The sequence below is a fragment of the Macaca thibetana genome, chromosome 7, assembly GCF_024542745.1.
Source record: "Macaca thibetana thibetana isolate TM-01 chromosome 7, ASM2454274v1, whole genome shotgun sequence".
NCBI classification, from domain to species: Eukaryota; Metazoa; Chordata; class Mammalia; order Primates; family Cercopithecidae; genus Macaca; species Macaca thibetana.
In genome coordinates this window covers 33,035,049-33,047,429 of record NC_065584.1, presented here as the reverse complement: position 1 = coordinate 33,047,429, position 12,381 = coordinate 33,035,049, and the positions used below count along the sequence as shown (strand labels likewise).

Sequence of the window (12,381 nt, the reverse complement as noted above, 5' to 3'; positions counted from 1 at the left end):
CCAGGGGCAAGGTGGAGCTGAAACCAGGCCTTTCTCCCGGTTAGCCCTGTGCAGCATTAGCCACCAGCTCCCCAGGCTGACTCCTCTCTTCACTATCCTTCATCCCCTTGCAAATTCCAGAGTCACATCCAGTGATTACTGGCCAAGGGAACATCCCATGCAGAGGCACACACTGGGATATGGAGTCCTGCCCCTCCCCCACCAGGACTTCCACTGGGGAACATGTGTGAGCCCGGGAAGCATGGTCTGGCTCACACTGCACCCTCGAAACCCAACGCCTCATTCATTCATTCATTCATTCATTCATTCATTCATTCATTCATTCAACAAATAGCTGCTGAGCCCTAGTGAGTGCCAGGCACTGGGACAAAGTTCTTCTCTGCCTGGGGCTTGTGGTAAAGGACACTAACAGGAAGCAAGAAAACAATAGCATGATGTGGCCTCAGGCAGTTTCAAGGGCTGTGAAGACAATTAACCCAGGTGATGCAGGGGTTCAGGCCCAACCAGGAGACTCAGATGGGGCGGCCAGGGCACCTCTCTGAAGAGAGAGATGGGAGCGTGCAAAGGAAGTGAACCCCCAAAGACCCGGGCAGTCTCCCAGGCAGAGGGCGAGGCAAAGACCGGGCTCTGGAGGCTGGAAGGAACGTGGCGTACTCGAGGAGTCGCCAGAGACCCAGGGAGACCAGGGTCTGCTGGCGGAGGGGGCGTAGGCAAGGTCAGTGAGGAAGAGGAGGCAGATACACAGACCTTGTCATCTCAGGAATCCTAAGTGCAGCTGTGAAACTAGCAGGCATGGCTACCCAGACCAGATGCCTGGGTTTTGTGAGCTGAACTCTCCTTTCTGAGAAGAGCACCAGAATCCAAACCGAGGGCTGGCCAGGATAAACATCTCCAAACTTCCACCTGGCCCATGTCACAGAGACCTTCAATGGTTCCCTGGTGTCTTCAGGATTCAAGTCCATAGACGAGCACTGAAGACCGTCCTGGTCTCATCCACTCTAACATTCCTCTAAGCCAACCTGCTCCAGTCGAGCTGGCCTGCTGGCTGTGGCCCCAGGTAGCCTCTGCTCTGTCTTCTCTCTGTCTTTGCATGTGCTATGTCCTCTCTTGTTTCCCACTTGCTCTCCATTTACCTGGCTCCTACTGTTCCCCCAAGACCGACTTCCCCATGCTGGACACCCACCTCTCAGCAGCTGCTGCCTCCTTTGATTAACAGGAAAAATACTTGTGTTCGCCATTCACTGGGCATGTCCCGCATAGTGCCATTAGTTTTTGTTGTTGTTATTGTTTTTGTTGTTTGGTTTTTGTTTTTTGGTTTTTGTTTTTGAGACGGAGTTTCACTCTTGTTGCCCACGCTGGCGTGCAATGGCGCCATCTCAGCTCACTGCAACCTCCGCCTCCCAGGTTCAGGATGATTCTCCTGTCTCAGTCTCCCGAGTAGCTGGGATTACAGGCATGCGCCACCACACCCCGCTAATTTTGTATTTTTAGTAGAGACGGGGTTTCTCCATGTTGGTCAGGCTGGTCTCAAACTCTCAACCTCAGGTGATCTGCCTGCCTTGGCCTCCCAAAGTGCTGGGATTACAGGCATGAGCCACCGCGCGAGGCCACTGCCATTAGCTTTTTTTATGCACATGTCTCAATTTCCTGACTCATATAGTCAGCTCCTTGAAGTGTAGTGACTATCTCTTACACCTCGTTGTATCTTTAGCTCCTAACATATGCCTAACAATAACACCATTATTATTATTTTTATTATGGTGGCTACTCTCTGATGAGTGCTGACAATAGCCCTGGCACCGTGCTCTGCATACACGCTCTCACTGAAGCTTCTCAACAATCCTATGCAGCAGGTGTGACTATGATTCCTATTTTACAGATAATGCTGCTGAAGCTCAGAGAGGTTAAGAGACTTGCCTGAGGTCACCCAGCTAGTTAATAGTGGAGCCAGGATTCAAATCCAGTTCTGTGTGACTGAGAAGCCCAGGCTCTTTCCACCCCACTGACTCCCTGAAGGGTGGGCATGGTTCTTCCTCTTCCTCTCTACTATCTCTGAGCCTTGGCCAGAGCTGATAAGGAAACAAAGGGGATCTGTTGGCTTCAAGTCAGCCACCAAATGCACCCTTGGGAATTCTGCCCTGAGAAACTGCACATCCCAATTGGCCCTGACAGTGGAGACCCCAGGACCCCACACCCTTCCAAAGCCCACACAGAATTTTTAAATAATGATGGAGGATGTATGTCAGCTCATGGGTTTATCCAGTGAGCATTCGTAGAGCACTCACTGGGTGTGAAGCTTGTGATACTGTCTCTAGTACACTGTCTGACATGGAAAATAGAACACATAGGTTATAGGACAAGTGCTACGCCAGCTGGACCCTCTAACCCAGGCTGAGGCAGGCAGTAGGGAAAGTCAGGGAAGGCTTCTTGGAGGAGGTGATGCTGACCAGAGACACAAAGGATGAAAAATTGGACATTGTGCACCAAGGGCACTCAAGACCAGTCTATCAGCAGAGAGTGTGGGAAATACCAGGTTTTAATAGCATTCCAACCACAAGTTGGCCTGGGAGGCCAGAGCATTTTTCCTCGTGCCCAGGCACCTCTTCCTGGCAGGCTCCAGGCCTCTAGGTAGAACCATGTCAGAATTGCAACCCAGAGCACTTCCCCAAACACAAACTGCCACCATGGCAGGATTTTGACCTGGCCACCCCTCTATCTGCCCAAGCACACTTTGTCCTCACCTGACCACCTGCCAGGCCCCTGTCACCACCACCACCACAGGAAACATGGTCAGCTGGGGCCAGCCCAGCAGCCACGTCAGTGCTAGTGAACGTGGAGGAAGCAGATGTGCCCAGGGCAGGTCTCGGCCTTGGGGATTTTTTAGGGAGGGAATAGAATGGGAAGGCCTGAGTGATTTCCCACATAGACCCACACCTCTCTGCCACAGAGACCCAAAGGCTGGCATGGGTGAGAGGAAGGTCATGCAGCTTCCACCTCTGAGTGTGTGGTCCTTGCCCGGAGGATGGCCTTTGGAAAACAGTCTAGCTTCCACCCTTCCCCTCCTGAGCCCTGAGAACAGCCCATCCTTCACATTAACAATAAGATCCTTCATACAAATGGCCAACAAATATACGAAAAAATGTTCAACATTACTCATCATCAGGGAAATGCAAATTAAAACCACAGTGAGATACCATCTTATCCCAGCCAGAATGCTCTTTACTAAAAAGTCACAAAACAATTGATGTTGGCACAGACATGGGGAAAAGGGAACACTTATACACTGCTGGTGGGAATGTAAATTAGTGCCGCCCCTATGGAAAACAGTATGGAGATTTCTCAAAGAACCAAATAGGTCAACTATTCAATCCAGCAATCCCACTACTGAGTAAAGGTGAAGAAGTCATACTATCAAAAAGACACCTGCGGGTGTATGTTTATTGCAGCACAATTCACGATTGCAAAGATATGGTACCAACTAAAGTGCCCATCAACCAATGAGTGAATAAAGAAAATGTGGTGAAACCCTGTCTCTACTGAAAATGCAAAAAATTAACCAGGTGTGGTGGTGGGCGCCTGTAATCCCAGCTACTCAGGAGACTGAGGCAGAGAATCACCTGAACCCAGGAGTGAGCCAAGATTGTGCTACTGCACTCCAGCCTGGGCGACAGAGTGAGACTCCACCTCAAAATAAATAAATAAATAAATACATAAATAAAAGAAAATGTGATATATATTCACCATGGAATATTACTCAGCCATTGAAAAGAATGAAATAATGACTTTTTGCCGCAACTTGGATGGAGCTGGAGGCCATTATTCTAAGTGAAGTAGCTCAGGAATGGAAAACCAAATACATGTCATCATTTACAAGTGGGAGCTAAGCTATGGGTATGAAAAGGCATACAGAGTGATATAATGGACTTTGGAGACTCAGAAGGGAAAGAGTGGGAAGGGGTGTGGAATTAAAAACTACATATTGGGTAAAATGTACACTACTCAGGTGATGGGTACACTAAAATCTTAGACTTCACCACTAAACAATTTATCCATGTAACCAAAAACCATTTGTTCTCCAAAAGCGATTGAAATATATATATATATATACACACACACACACACACACATATATATATATATAAAAATACCTTTCACTGTCTAGAAATCCAAGACCCCAAACCCTGTGAGCCAAGCCCCTGTGGCTCGCCACGACTCACTTAGCTCTGGTTCTGCCTCACTTGCTAATAATGCATTCCGAAAACATTTAGTGAGCACCTGATTTTGATCAGACTGGGTGCCGAAGGCAGAAAGGTGAACAAGACTGAGCCCTGCATAGGGGGAAGCCCTGGCTAGTGGGGGTTCCCACACTCCTAGAATCCATTTTCCAAGCAGGGAATTAGGTCCTCAGTGAGGGTTAGGGCTGGCAAACTTTGGTTGGTACAATAAACAAACAACTCATGGGAAATGAGTGGTTAGGGGGGAACTGCGGAAATGGCATTTAATATACAATAGCCTAGTAAATCAAGTTCTAAAAGGCTTCCAAACCAGCCAGACGTGTTGGTGGGAAAAACCCCCTCAGGAAGGTAACCCTTTTGAATCAACCATGTAGGATGCTGTGCAGAGGCCCAATCTGCTGAGGCAGAGCCTCCAACAAGTTTCAGGTTTTTGGAGGTTTAGAACCAGCTCTCGCCGGCTTCACTCGCATCCCCTCTTGTTTTCACAAGTCTCAGCAAGATGCCGACCGGGCTTCCTCATGGAAATGTAAGCATTGTGTTTTGAGCTGAGTGTTTGCGTTACGGAACTGGAGTATGTAGACTCCTGTCCTCTCTCTCCACTCCCCTGAAAGTCACCCCTAAATGGTCCATGATGGTGGCTTCCAGTGCCTGTCTATGAATGGGACTGTTCTGACAGTTTTTACTGGTCTGCCATAAAGTCAGGAAAAGAAACCCTTTCCTGGGTTGTTTCTTTTTCATAGGCTGTATTTTTCCCATCTAAAGAGTGTCTTTTGCGATGATGTCTTTTCTATATTTTTGGAGTTAAAATGTTCTTTTTAATTAAAGGTGATGGCAAGTGGTAATTAGCTTTGTTTCTTGTTTTTTTCCTAATGGCTTCACTTGGAAAAATGAAAAGCTGGCCACTGTAGGTTGGTACTTCAGATATTTTTGGAAACATTACTGGTGCATGAAGTCCAGTGACCCTTTGGGAGGGAGGGGCAATCGTGGTCATGTGTCCTTTTGTTTAAAGGAGGCTGAAGTGAAACATTCCTATTCCAAATGAGCACGATTTCAAAACTTAAATATCCAAAAGGAAATCAGCCATCTCAGAACCTCCAGTGGCAGAGGCTATTGCTTAAAACAAAAAAAGGAAATGCTGAGGTCCCAGGAGAGGCAGTTCCATGCAGTGCTGTGGGAATTTTAAGAGAGAAAACCTCCATCCATGGTGGGCCAGCGAGTTTCATGCCTCCAATTTTTCCTCAACAGTAGAGATCCTAGAGGTGGGTGCAATGGCTCATGCCTGTAATCCCAGCACTTTAGGAGGCTGAGGCTGGAGGACTGCCTCAGTCCAAGAGTTGCCCAGCCTGGGCAACATAGTGGGATCCCAACTCTACAGAAGAAATCTTAAAACTTAGCTGGGTATGATGGTGCCCACCTCTAGTCTTAGCTACTTGTGAGGCTAAGGTGGGAGGAATCATTTGGGCTCAGGAGTTTGAGGCTGCAGTGAGCCATGATGGCACCAGTGCACTCCAGCCTGGGCAACAGAGCAAGACCCTGTCTCTAAAAATATATATAAATAAGTGAAAATTTAAATGAGTAAAGATCATGCCTTATACTTGAGAAATCAACCCAGTATGGGTTATGTGGCTCTAATGAATCTCCACTTGATTATTGGTCTGTTTATCGAGCATGATACCGTGATGTCCACATTTAGCCTCCGGGAGTTGATCTGCAGAAGACGGAATACCCCCCAGCCCCTGGGACAGTACCCTCGGACAACCGGAAGACTACACTGTCACGTAGCCTCCTCACGCTCGCTTGCCAATGTCGGTCTTTAGCCATTCATAATTTGGGTTCCTCCGGGATCCTTTCTTTTCCGTACCCCCTCACCCGCTCCTCACTGAGCATTAGAGGGCTGGAAAGTCCCAGCTTTGGGTGTTCGGCTCTGTGGAGGCAGCAGGACGCCAAAAGGCGAGGGGAATAAAAGAAAACTCCTGAAATTGCTTTAAAAGCAAGAAATAAAAGGCATTGTTCCCCTAATCCCCCCATGTTCCTAGTTGAGCCCCTTCTCCCCTCACTCTACCCCAGAACAGTCAACAAAGGTTTGCTCAGATTTTCCACACAAAACCCCTACTTTTGGGAAGGGACCAAACTCAGAATGGGCAGGCCTGGGAGAGATTCTAGAAACAGCCCTCCCGACCACCCCATGCAGGCTGCTCCTACCATTTGCTCGGAGCCCCTGTTGATTAGCTACTGGGTAGTAGCAAGAACACGGGGTGGGGGGCAGGAGGATTGGTTTGGTTTGACCCCAGCTCTGCTACATCTCAGCTGCATGACCCTGGACACATGTCATCTCGCTGAGATGTCTCCACCAGTGTGTCAGTGGCCTCGTCCACGATATGGGGCTGATAATTACTGCTTCAAAGAGCTGTTGTGAGTCTCAGCTGAGCACCTGGATGTGGGCGTACTTTGTTCTCTCTAAAGCTGTGCTGTTCAAGAGAGTCTCACACTGTAGCCAGGAACTGTATGTGGTTATTTAAATTTAAATGGATACAGATTAAATAAAATTTAAAATTCAGTTCTTTCAGTCTCACAAGCCATATTTCAAGTGCTTGACACCCACATGTGGCTCACGGCTACCACAATGGACAGCAAGATACAGAACATTTCCATCATCACAGGAAGTTCCACTGGCCAGCACAGCAAAGCTTAAAACAACAGCAAAACAAATCACTCCCCCAGAAGCAAGAGGGCCTCTGAGCTTCTCAGCTATGACCCTTTCCCCAGGAAAGGGCAATGTCAACTCAGGCCCTCAGGATAAAAATCTAATCTAGTTTACAGGGTTGTTGTGAGGATTAAAAATTAACAATATGAAGTGCTTAGAATCGTACCTGGCACACAGTAAGAGCTACCGAGTTCATATCATTCATCCCCAAAACCAACTCTATATAGATTGTTATACCCATTTTATGGATGAGGCCCTGTGGCTAGAAAAGGTCCAGTCACTTGCCCCAGGACACAGAGCTGGGACTCAAACATGTCTCCAGGGATCAGGCCCTGGTTACAGAGATGAACAACCAAGGGCTGTGGGGCTGGGTGGGGACTGCTTTCCAGGTGTCAAATATAGCCAGGCCCCTCCCCACCCCCACCCTACCCCCAGGCAAGGCGTTTGTCATCAGCTCTCTTTCCTGGGCCCCAGAGACACCTTCTCATCTATGACCGTTAGATAGAGGAGGCAGAGCCTTCAGGGTGGGCCCCTCCAGCCTCTCCCTCTTCAGTGGCTTCCAGTGCCACCCACTCTGGTCTGGGGGAGGAACTTCAACTCCAGACTCTGGGCCCAGCTCTCCCACTCCTGAAGCTCAGCTGCTTCCCAGGTTAAACCTCCATTTTCCCTAAAATCTGTGCCAGTGGGATGCTAAGACCCTATCCGCTGAGCCACCCGATCCCCTCCTCAGGTCGGCGCCCTGCCCCCTTTCACAGCTAGAGGCCTTCGCAGACGGAACAGTTTGCACCTCATCCATAGGATTTACCTCAGACCTCCCTGGGCACCCGACTTGGACCCCCACCTGGAGACCTCAGTTTGCTCCTGGAATCTGCTTACCTGGGGGTCCACCTGTGGCCCTGAGCTGTTTCTCCGCAACCTTGACTTTTGGTTTCCAGGGGAGGGACCCTGATGTCAGAGATCCCCTAGCCCAGGGAATCCCTGTCTGGCTCACACGCACCCTCGGAATCCACCCTCGGAATCCACCTCAGAATCGCTCTCTCCACTCTCAAGCTCTGCCCAGGGGCTGTGTCTCCCAGGCCCTGACTGAGGGCCCAAGCCCCCAGGCTGTGGGAGAAGTCAGGGCCTCAGGGGCTCCCCAGCTCCCATACAGCTGTGCCGGGGCCACGGCTCAGGACGGCTGGAAACCGCACTGGGGCTCCGGGGCCGGCCAAGTGCCCAGCTCCAAAATAGCAGTTGTGTTCACATAAAAGCTCCTAATGAGAGAAAGATGCCGTTCTTGGCCCCTCACTTGCTCTCTGCAGACGCTGTCTGGCAGGCCAAGCGGGCCTCTACCGTTTGGCGGCTGGAGGGGAGGAAGGGGAGGTGTGAGTCAGACCTTGGCCCCCAGCCCTTCAGCATGGACCGCCCTGTTAATTGCATTAACAAATGCTGCAAGGCTGGGCCAGGTGGGGGCCGGGGAGCCGCGGGGCCAGGGGCTGGGGCAGAGAGCAGCCCCAATCCCACTGGCTCCAGCAGGCATGAGGAGGAAGACTCTGGGCCCAGTTCAGAGCTGAGAGGCCTAGGCTCCTCTCCAGCTGCTGCCCCAAAGCAGAGAAGAGTTGCCTAACCATCCCCACGGTCCCAAGGCTTGTCTGGGAGGAAGCCTCAGTGCCAGAGGGGCCCCAGAGGCGAGACGGGCTGGGAGGGGTCCCTGGGGATGAGTCTTTTCTAGAGAAGCGGCTTCCAGGGGAGACAGTTCTAGGCTGGAGTGGATCCAGCCACCCTCCCACGGCAGCACCAGCCCCACACCCAGGCCCGGGATGGTCGGGAATGATGAGCACACCACTCCAAATACTGACAATTCAGAGATGCCAGGGCAGGGGCGTGAAGGACAGTGTGGCCCTGCAGTCAGAGACCCGTGTTTGAGTTCTGACTGTGGGACCTCACCTGGGGCCAGTTTCCTCGCCTCTGTGGGCCTCAGTGTTGTTCTCTGGAAAATAGTAAGGCATTCAAATGCATGACTTGCCAGGATGGCAAACAAGAGAGACTGTCCTTTGGGGGCTTCCAATTTAGTCAGAGGGACTGTCACTCAATAGCTAAACAAAGAAGTGGAGCACGACGGACGTGATGGCTCATGCCTATAATCCCGGCACTTTGGGAGGCCGATGCGGGTGGATCACCTGAGGTCAGGAGTTCAAGACCAGTCTGGCCAACATGATGACACCTCTCTACAAAAATACAAACATTGGTCGAAACATCTCTACAAAAATAAAAAAATTAGTTAGGCATGATAGCACACACCTGTAATCCCAGCTACTTGAGAGGCTGAGGGAGAACTGCTTGAAGCTGGGAGGCGGAGGTTACAGTGAGCCAAGATGGCGCCATTGCACTCCAGCCTGGGTAACAGAGCCTGACTCTGTTTCAAAAATAAATAAATAAATAAAAATAAAAACAAAGAAGTGGAGCAGAACTTGGTATGTGAGGGATGGAAGAGACAGTCGAGGGCCCAAGATCCAGAAGAACAAGGCCAGTGGGGGCCACTCAAGCCAGAGTGGCCAGGGCAGCCCTTCTGAGGAGGATACCTCCAAACAGAGACTGGGTAGATGACGAGGGCCAGCCGCACAGAGAGATGAGGGGGAGCAGAAACAGAGGCAGCAGCGCGTCCACCGGCCTGGAGACCAGTGGCCCGGGCTGCACTCGGGGAGCTGGGTGAGTGCAGAGACACCGCGGCAGGAAGGTTCAGGTGGGATGTGCTGAGGACGGCAGGGAGAGCGGGCAGCAGGCTGCAGTGTCACCCAGGAGAGCTGTGACAGGGCCCTGGCCCAGAGAGGCAGCAGGGAAGCAGGCAGGTCCATGAGGGACTGAGGAAGTAAAACAAACAGGGCTTGATAATGGGTTGATGTCAAAGCCTGAGTGAGAGGAAGGTGTCCCAGTAGCCCCTGGGTGTCTCGCTCGAGCAGTCAGGTCAATGGCGGCGCCAGTTAACAGAGTGGGTAAGACCTGCACGGGGGAGTTAGCTCAGAGGAAGGGAAGTCACGAGTTCGTTTTAGACAAGTTGGGATGAGGATGTCTGGGAGGCATCAAGCGCAGAGGTTGAGCAGGCAGCAGACGCGGAAGACTGGTCAGACGAGAGGCCTGGCAGAGGATTCATGTGAATCTGGGCGTCATTGGCCCAGAGACGATGTTTACATCCCCGAGGAGGCAGCAGATCGTTCCGGGAGCGATGCAAAGACAAAGAAAAGAAGAAGACCCCAGACTAAGTCCTGGGAAACCCACAGTTTAGTAGTGAGCAGAGGAGAAGCAGCAGCCAGGGACACAGGAGGGGACCAGGACAGAGAACACCATGAGGGTTTGAAGGAAGATGACAGCGTTTGGCACATCCAGGCAGAGTGAGCCTCGGGCATTACTGTAAGTATTGCATGTCAATTGTCAGGCACAGTGCCTGCCGGCACTCAATACACAGGGGCGGTTCATGCTCCGCTTGGCTCCTATGGCCCCCCTCTTTGGGGTGAGGGACTTGGAAGGTCTGGGGAAAGTCCTGGGTAAGCCCACCATTAAGACGTCAGGTAGAGAGGGAGAAGCCAGCAAAGGAGACTGAGAAGAGGCAGCTGGGGATGGAGGGAGGAAGCTCAGTCACCCATGCCATCATTTGCCCACTCGGCTCTTTGATAAACAGGCCCCAAGCACGTACAAAGGACACAGGTGTGGAGAGAGGGCCAGGCACTCCACTAGTGTCAGCAGGACACAGCACCTGGCTTCAGGAAGCTCCCAGTCAAAGACATCTCCTAATCACCTCGTTGGACAAAGAGCCTCAGGGTAACCTGCTCCCCAGGAAGATCTCCCCAAGAAGGGTACCCCCATGCAGGCGTAAGAAATGCACAGGGTCTCTTGATGAGACTGCACCCTACATATCAGCTGCGTTTCACTGAGGTCATATAATTATTCCCCTTCGCCATCTCCCACCTTCCTCTCCACCACTCCCTGCCAACTTCGGAGTCCCCACTGGATGGTTCATCTGGAGATGAGACTTTCCTGGCTTCTGGAAGGTGCTAACCAGTTAGTGAAGATGAAAATCCCTCCCTTGCCCTGACCCCTTTTCCTAAGGCTTGTTAAGCATTTCCCATAGCAAAGTGCTGGGCTCACCGCTTTACACGTATTATTACCTCACGTAAACATCTCATTCTTATAACTACACTAGGTACTACTCTTGTCCCCATCTGACATATGGGGAAACTGAGGCAGAACCATCAACAACTTGCCCAAGATCACCGTGCTAGTAAGTTATGGAGCAAGGGTTTGAACTCAGGGAGTCTGACTCTGAAGCTGGGGCTCTTAGCCACCTTGCCACAGTCTTCCACTTTGGGATGTGGTTGGCATGAACGGGGCAAACAGGCTCTCTCAGGGAAGCCAAGGAGGAGCTCAGATCAGGAGAGACAGGGTTCTTGTAGGACTGAGATGGGGACTTGGGGAAATGCCATTCCATTGCCCATGTGATACACGCAGAAAAATCCTCAGACCCACTCCAGCGTCCATCCCCAGGATCCCCTGAACACTGTGGGGAGTTTCTGGAAAGGTCGATAGAACTTGGGCAGCAGAAAGGGCTGTCTCAGCACAGGGCCGGGGGAGGCCATGTATTATTCAGTATACACTTATGGACCCTTCACCTTGTACCCAGCATGCTGCCTGCTGGGGGTGGTGAGACACAGTCCCTGCCTTCAAAATCAAGGCCAAACATGTATAGAGTGCATCACACATGCCGGGCCTTGAACTAAACATCTGACCTAAGTGACCTCATTTGTTCCTTACAACTCTGGGAGACAGGGCCCAGTGTTGATCCTGGTTTACGGAAGAGGAAACCAAGACACAAAGACTTTAAGCAGCCTGCCCATAGCCCCTCAGCCACGTGGTGGAGCCGAGAGCTGACATTTAAATCCAGGCAGTCCAGCATGGTCTCCTGATCTAGCATTAAAATACCAGCTAAACTTAGCTTGCGCCAGGCTGTCTACACACATTTACTCATTTATCAGAAAGCACAGAGCTAAGCCCTTGCGCTCTGGAGCCAGGCTACCTGGATTCATGTCTGGGCTCTGCTGAGTCTCAGTAGCATAACTCGGACAGAAAGCCAACCTCATTTGTAAATGGGGATAAAAATCCAATGTAGCTTATAGGGTTGTTGTGAGGATTAAAAATTAACAATATGAAGTACTTAGAATCGTACCTGGCACACAGTAAGAGCTATCAAGTTCATATCATTCATCCCCAAAACCAATTCTATATAGATTGTTATACCCATTTTATGGATGAGGCCCTGTGGCTAGAAAAGGGCCAGTCACTTGCCCCAGGACACAGAGCTGGGACTCAAACATGTCTCCAGGGATCTGGTGCCAGAATCCAAAGTACATGCTCTTAATATCGAGCCTTGCTGCTGGGGGCAGGCGTGAGAGAGTAACTTGCCTGCCCCCT

The 12,381-nt window shown here is 50.9% G+C and overlaps 1 protein-coding gene across 1 annotated transcript in view; it reads right to left on the bottom strand.

The window, feature by feature from the left end:
• Window positions 1-12,381, bottom strand: part of LTBP2 (latent transforming growth factor beta binding protein 2) — a 114,555-nt gene that overhangs the window by 89,054 nt on the left and 13,120 nt on the right. The window lies entirely within an intron of this gene.